We start from the raw sequence: 7599 nt of genomic DNA, 5'->3' as shown, positions 1-7599 counted from the left end.
CATAGAATCATAAACATAAATAGGCATATATATAGGAATAAACAGACTCATAAACATAAATAGGCATATAGGCATATATAGGCATGAATCATACAAAGTGGAATATCATACCATAAGTGAATGAAAGAAATACATAAAAGTGAAACTGCCATACCATAAGCAAATAAAAGAAATATTGAGGAAATACTACCATACCATATAGACAAGGCTATTCCAATGTTTCTTTATGTCTAGCTTCGAGAGAGAAATGAGATACTTCCAATTTAAATACATCTTAAACCCAATGAAGCATAGAAGCATAAACAATGGCATTCACATAGGTATAGACTAAAGAAACATAGGCACAAAGAAGCACAGGCATAATTTCCATAGAAGCATAAAGATATGGAAGCATAAAGATATGAAAGCATATAGATATGGAACATAAAGCATAAATAGCATAGAAGCATATAGAAACATAGGCATTCATCAATGGCCTACAAGCATAATTTCCTACGAAGCATAGACTAACCACATAGTTCTACACAAACCAAGCTAGACTTTGTGATAGGCTCCCACTGATTCAGGCTTCCTCATTAAGATGGAACCGATGTCCATAACAAACAAGACAAATTAGTAGATCGCAGGGACAGGGGCCCATTAAATTTTTCTCTAAAGAGCGACAAGAAAATCAACATTTTTTTAAAGATCACATGTTCCATTTATCTAAACCAGCTTGGCCACTAAGCGATTCACAAAAGCAGAAGAGAGCCAGAGGCATTGTCCAACAAGTCACTGACAAAATGTTTCTTAATGTGCTCCCTACCCACTGTGCAACTGCAAACATAGGCTGGTGCTGTCTTTGCATATTGATACCAGCCTAAGATAAACCTTGGATAAGCTCACAATCACATGCACTAGGGTCAAGCCCAACATGTTGTCACACATGGCTGCCTTGTCACAGCAGGTTGTAGGCATAGCAAGAAAATCAAAGCACCTAGGGGTAGTTTCAAGGAGGTTTATGGGGCCAGCCAGGGCAGAAGGGTGCACGATAGTAGCAAGGTAATCAATAGGAATAAACAGAGCCCAGGAGTTGGAGCACTAGGTTGGCTGACCTGGCTGCTAGTTAGCTGCGTACAGACTGGGTCGGCCAACCCTGGTCTGTAAGGCCTACAGACTAGGAAATCGGCCAGGTTTTTGGGGGGCATACAGTCCTATAAATAGCCTTGTGGGGGCCAGTTTACAACACTAAATATAGGAGCAGAACTCCAAGCAATCTAGAGTACACCTAGGTGCATACCTACACCTGAAGCAGAGCATAAGAAGGTGCACAAGAGTGAGCTCTATTAGTAGTGAACTCAGGAGCAGAACTTTGCAGAAGAGCTGTACCTTTGAGCAGCTACTGAAGCCTACCACAAAGGCATGTGGTGTGAATTACCCATTCATCATCACAAAGATGTCAAGTTGACTAATTCTCCAACTTGGGATGGTAGAAATCTGGTGATTCCCATGGCAAGAAGGGCTTGCAAATCCCAAAAAAAGGTCATTCAGCCTGCAATAATGTCTACGTACTATAATAGGGAGAGAATAGGGAGGAGATGAAACCTGAATAATGCAACTCAAACTATTCTTGACATTCAATAATGGCCATTGCAACCTAATAAGCATACGCTTGGTATGGAGATATGGCGATGCTCGAACCATGAGAAGCTATAGTAGCTTGAACTGTGAGCATACAGACCTAGCTTAGTTGAACTGTGAGTGTACAAAGTTGGTGCAATAGCTTAGAACTTGATGCAGGCACACAGAGCCAGCTTAACTTGAACTTCGGGGAAAGCCCTAGAGAAGAAGCCAAGCTTCTATAGGTTAAACACAACTCTTACAGCCTCTTATAACAGTGCTTGCATTGATCAACTTACTGTGCCCACTAACCTATAAGCTTGGCAAAGTATTTAAATCACTTCAAAGAGAGCCCATCCGGATATGTCTCTCAGCTAATTGGAAGCTTTTGGAAATGATCTAAAATCCAAGAGAGGGCAAACTAGATTTAACATATGATAGATACAAGCAAAGAGCTAAGGCATCCGGTACAGGATTCAATATCCGATTGTGAAGGAAGAAGCCTAGAACCACTAGTCGAATAACCATTGTCATACGGTATGGATTGATCCGAGCAGATGAAATTGGAACTTTTTTGAGATAATGGATGCCTTACCTCATCCATCCTAAAGAAAATAAGACATGGCAGATAATTGATTGGTATTCATAGTAGAGATATTAGTTGACATAGATGCAAAGTGAAGTCTCAACCACTATAGAGGCTACTCATTCATAGCTTGAACACTAACAACAGAATTGCTTACATAAGGTAATGAACCGAATTCTATAGACTTACATAGGCAGATCAGGATGCTCTCAATTGTCCCCATCATCTTCCCCTTTGCCTCCAACCTGGCATCCATCAATCTTCATCACGTATAGCTTTCCTTACCTGGACTTCTAGTTCTCCACTCTCTCCTTCCAAGTGACGCCATATGTTGCTGCCAAGTCATTGATTGGATTCAATCGTTGTGGTTATACTTTGAATTATAACAAGAATTGTGCTTTTTATTGGATAGGCACCGAATTGAGAAGTGTGTATGCCCATACAAGGCCCGAACCTGGGACATTTTACTCTAAATAAGGAAGAGAATGAATTCATTTCGCCTCACCTCCAATGTATGGAGGAACCCCTTGTGCATGCTGATCTCGGTGGAATTCCAGGGGATCCCCAACAATCTGACAAAACAAATAAAAGAGTGCAACGAGTGATAATGAAAACAATGTACAAGAAAGCCTCCACAATAGATCACATCTATAACTGAGAATTACTTGCGACAACAGTGCAAGAGCTTTTCAGCTTGGATGATGAGTGTCGCTTACAGTTGGCCCGTTAGTGAGAAGAGGAACCATAGGTGGTATTGTTTGCATCCTGTGATGCATTTCATCGTCAGTAGCGTGTCCATAGCTCATATGCCCTTGCTGTACTCTTTGTGACAATCGAATTCAATTTCCAAATCATCTCAGCATAAAAAATCTCTCTTATGAAGGGAGTGACATTACATGAAGTTTGAAGACAAGATTAATTAGCCTTCGAACATTTCATAGTAGACTCTATCTTTGAAGAGGTTTCGAAAATTTCAACTCTGTGCGCATAACACCACTTTGAAAGCTAGATCTATAGTGTTAGAAAAATTTAGCGAGTGAAAAGGGGGAAGCAACCCTCTGAGCCATTTGTATCTTGTCTTACACTCTGATTCCCCTCTTTACGTCCATACTGTAACAGGACCGGCAAACAGGCAAGGAGCATTTGTTGCAGGCAACGAAAAGTTCAGCATGCAATGTGAGCCAGACATCGTTACCGCAAATTTGATAGACCTTGAAGAATGCAAAAGTCATCACAAGAGAGAGAGCTTGAGAAAGAAGGGGTATACGGAGAACATACCTGTCTCCAATCCTTGTCTCCCAGAGTGCCAATGTGTGAAAAGGATGAAGAATAGCAAGCAATGGTTCAGTCTGAGTCAAGGGTCATTTCCTGTGATGTCTTCACCAACGATTGAAGCTGCACTACAGAACTTTGTCGGTAGAATGCCTGCACAAACAAAGGAGCGAAGAGCTACTTACTTCCAAGCCAAACATCCTACCAGGAGCTCTTTCTACTTGGTGAAACCGATTCCTCTATAGGTTCCAAAGATTCTACCTTCATCTTTCCCCTTTCATCACAAGCTCCCCAAGTTCCAGTGATCACATACGGAACGCAACCGGAATTGCAATTTGCAAGTGTTCTTGCAACGACTTGTGCTTGTTGGATAAAACATCCAATAGTGTACAGATACAAATTATGAGCTTGAAAACTGCGCGCATATCAGCACAATGTCATACAATATGCATTCCGTTACAATTCCACCTTCCGTCATGATCTAGAGCAATCCTAATATTTTGAATAGGAAAAAGAACAGAGCTTCGTGTGTATCTGCATTTGCATTGCCTATCTAATCGTATATGTACGTAATGAAACAGATTTATCAGCATTTACATTTCCTATGGACGATCATCAAGCGTAGGATGAACGGCGTAATCATCACTCAAAGAATAGAACCACACAACCCACAGCATTCAATTAAGTATCAAACATGTCCTCAGCAAAAACTCCACTTTGCAGTGCAAACACACCTTAAGAAAGATGTTGATTGCTCTGTACAATCCATCGTCCAGCACCCACGCATAGTCCATCAGCTAGTGTCGTGAACTCAGAGACCTTCAAATTCGCATCGGGAGCAATCTCTGTGAGATTTAGATCGATCAAGTTAGCGACCTTCATGATCCCCCACTGCGAAGGAGACCCCAAGTCATCGGATTCACATAACGTGCTGCTGCTGCTGACATGGTCCTAGTTCTCCTTCTGTTGTAGGTGGGTCACTAGGACCCGCTACACGATGTCGATGTCGAAGAGGGGATCTCTTGCATGTGAGAGAGCCGGGATGAGGAGGTCATCGACGGTTTCCTGTTCGAGCTGAGGCCCGAGTCTGCAAGCAACCGCAATGGTGGTGTCGAGGACGATGCAGGTGCCAAGGAGAATGAACAAGAAGTTCATTGGGAAGATGTTCTTGCCAGAGGGCAACAAGATCACGATGGTTCCGAGCAAGGTGCACTGTGCGTGCTCAGTAGCTGTCGAGGACAAGATTCAGATCTTGGTGGTGTTACTGGTGATAATCTTGGAGGTGAAGCTTTGCAGAGCTCACTGAGCATAGTGCATCAGAGAACCTCCCAAGCTTTTGTTTCGCAGACCTTGAGATTTCATGGCTACAAGAGTTCCCTAACCTGCACTGACATACACAGACTAGAGATAACCACACTGATTTCAACCATTGAAATTCGATACCCACACTGACATGCACAGATGAAAGATTTCAACAAGATGTTGAGCTTCCTTCAAAACAAAAAGAGCTTCCTTCAAAGTAGGGCCATGTGAAGAAGCATCACTTACTATCGGCTCCCCCAAGCTACATTACAGCATCAACAAAGCGTTCATGGAGTTCTGGTGTCCAGCAAAGCCGAGGCTTTGGATCGTCGGAAGCTAGGATGCTGATATCCCCAGGGAGATTAGTTCCAAACAAAGCCAATTGTTTTTGCTACTGACTTGAGTTCGGGTTATCAGGTATTGCAACGCTGGGGTTTGCGTAAGGTCGATACATCTGCAATCAAGTAATCCAAATGCGATAAGTTACGAAAGAAAAAGAGGAAAGTGCAAAAATTGAGTAGCAAAAACACCGTGCCACGAGGCTGTGCTAGTGTCTGGCATCAGCAAAGCGACAATAGATGAGTTCTGTAAAGCATCCAGCGGATTGAAGAGCAGCGAACCTCGAGGCGATATCTGAGATGAGAGAAAGATGGAAGAGGAAATCAACAGAGGAGGGGGTGATGGAAGAAAGGAGATGTTGAAAAGTGCAGAATTTCACGGATGGGAAGCATAATGGAGCTTCAAATTGGAAAGAAGGAATTGCAAAGGGGATGAAGAAATAGGATGGAAGCTCGCAGCTATGGCTATGGCTATGCAATCATACGTACGGGTATAAAGGAAGGAAGCTTGAAATCATACAAGTATAAAGGAAGGAAACTTGAAAGTAGTTGTTGCAGTGATGCTAAGCTTTGGGGGAAATGGGGGCCGTTTCAACAAAATTTGGGTTTCGTCTCCAAATTGTATTTTCCCGCCTCTCCCTTCCCTTCCCCCTTAGGCACAATGTACATAAGATTTATTAGCCTCCACGCTTAGGCACAAAAAGGGGGGCCACTTTAAGGCGGGTCGTCTTGATAACTCAAGTGAAGGCTCCTATGGGGGGGAAGTTGTTTGCCAGCTTCGGGGTTTCAGATCATGCCCCTCTAATGTGAACCTTTTCCATTCCCTTGCCTATTGGGAGGTCCCTGGATGTGCCATTTAAATTTGTTAATATTGGCTATAGATAAGGAATTTTGTCGACAAATTAGAGCTATGTCAAAGGAAAGCACACCAAATGTGGTGGACCAATGCACTAGATGTGATGTTGGGATACAAGGTATCCATGTTTTTGCTAAGTGATGGGCTAAGCAAGAAAGAGATAGATTTGGCAAGGATAATTATTTGTTGTCTGTAATTCAGCAAAGTCTAAATATGCATGTAATGGTTGCTGATCCTAGGGATGCATATTTTTCTACCCTATTAGCGGAGTGTGAGTTGTCCATTAAGGATTTGGAGTTGGCTAAGGTTGAAAGGTCTAGAATTGTAGTAGACAGCTATGGCTAAATGTGGCAGATTGTCCCTCAAAAATGTTTTTTTAGGCAACCAAAAGAAAGCATATTCGGGAGGAATCGATTGATAAAGTTCAGGATGGGAATGGAAATCTGGTTACTGGATTCTGGCAGGTTGTTGCTGAGAGTTGGTGATTGAAGGCCTATCACTATGCTTAATGTCTCCTATAAATTAATTGCTACATTGTTGGCTATCATGATGCAAATTGTATGCATGCAATTAGAGGATGGAAAGAAAACGGCTGCATTAAGGGCCGTGACATTCTAGAAAATATACTTAATGTGTCTTTAGTGCTTGATTTTATGGATTAAATTGAAGCTTCAATTACCACCAGAATGAAAAAAGCACGGGAGAGGAGAGGAAGGCACACACTTCTCTTAGCTACGATAGCAAAGGCCGGGCATACTCACGTAAAGACCAGCCACAACCTAATATCTCAAAATTGCCTACGTTAAAGGCACACACTTCTCTTAGCTACAAGAGCAAAGGCCAGACATACTCACATAAAGACCAGCCACAACCTAATGCCTCAAAATTGCCTACATTATGACCACCTAACTGGTAGTACTATCGACTTTAACCCATACCTCTAAAAATAATCAAATCATTTAATACACCTTAGACAAACTAATGCCCTCCTTCCCACCTCTAGAATTTGATCCCGTAGGTGGTTGGAACTCCTCCTTAGAAAAGGGACAGGCCAGCATATTGCATTGGTACTAGGTAGTCAAAAAAAGTACATAGTATCCAACCAACCCTTTGAACATCTCCTCTATCCAGGTCACTCATTGTGCATCATGAATGGCTTCTTCACTAATTGATGTGCTGAGCTCATTCCAAAACACATCGAGGATATGCCAAAAGTCGGTGACTAAGTTACCATCACGGTTCATCACTCTATCAATCTGATAGCTCTCCTGCTTCCTTCTAACAGATTGGAAGAAAGTTCAAGAAACATTTAAAGGAGAAGTGCCCCACCTATAGCAAATGATTTCTGCATCTTACCCTTGCCCACTCAGCTTCCTCGATGTCTCTTGCCTGCATGCAATTCCCGCTCCAATCGAGCGAACACTCCAATCTTTAAGCAATCTATAAGCTACTCCCAAGTACTTGCGAGATGGTTTCACAGGCTCCTTCATTTTTGGCTTCAACTACTTTTATGGTAATTCGGCGTGAGTCATTGTGCAAATTGTTCGCTAGGGAGCTTGGCACATAGGCAGGGAAAGCACAATGGAAAGCACGGAGGCTATGTAATAGGAGATGGAGCCACGATGATGGTTATGATGACCATTTCA

At 42.4% G+C, this 7599-nt stretch overlaps 1 long non-coding RNA gene across 2 annotated transcripts; it reads right to left on the bottom strand.

The window, feature by feature from the left end:
* Positions 1 to 2289: 2289 nt before the first annotated feature.
* On the bottom strand, positions 2290 to 3872 carry LOC147879538 (uncharacterized). 2 transcript variants are annotated; one of them, XR_015540669.1, is made up of 4 exons: positions 3719 to 3872; positions 3464 to 3610; positions 2691 to 3007; positions 2290 to 2519 (listed from the first exon to the last, which is right to left on the bottom strand). It is a non-coding gene; the product is annotated as an uncharacterized LOC147879538 (long non-coding RNA). The 2 variants fall into 2 exon arrangements; XR_015540670.1 differs by having other exon boundaries at positions 2691 to 2950.
* Positions 3873 to 7599: the final 3727 nt, after the last annotated feature.

This window comes from Dipteris shenzhenensis, chromosome 33, assembly GCF_047967505.1.
Source record: "Dipteris shenzhenensis isolate YYH24624 ecotype China chromosome 33, Dip_SZ_1.0, whole genome shotgun sequence".
NCBI lineage: Eukaryota > Viridiplantae > Streptophyta > Polypodiopsida > Gleicheniales > Dipteridaceae > Dipteris > Dipteris shenzhenensis.
This window is presented reverse-complemented; position numbering and strand designations above follow the sequence as displayed.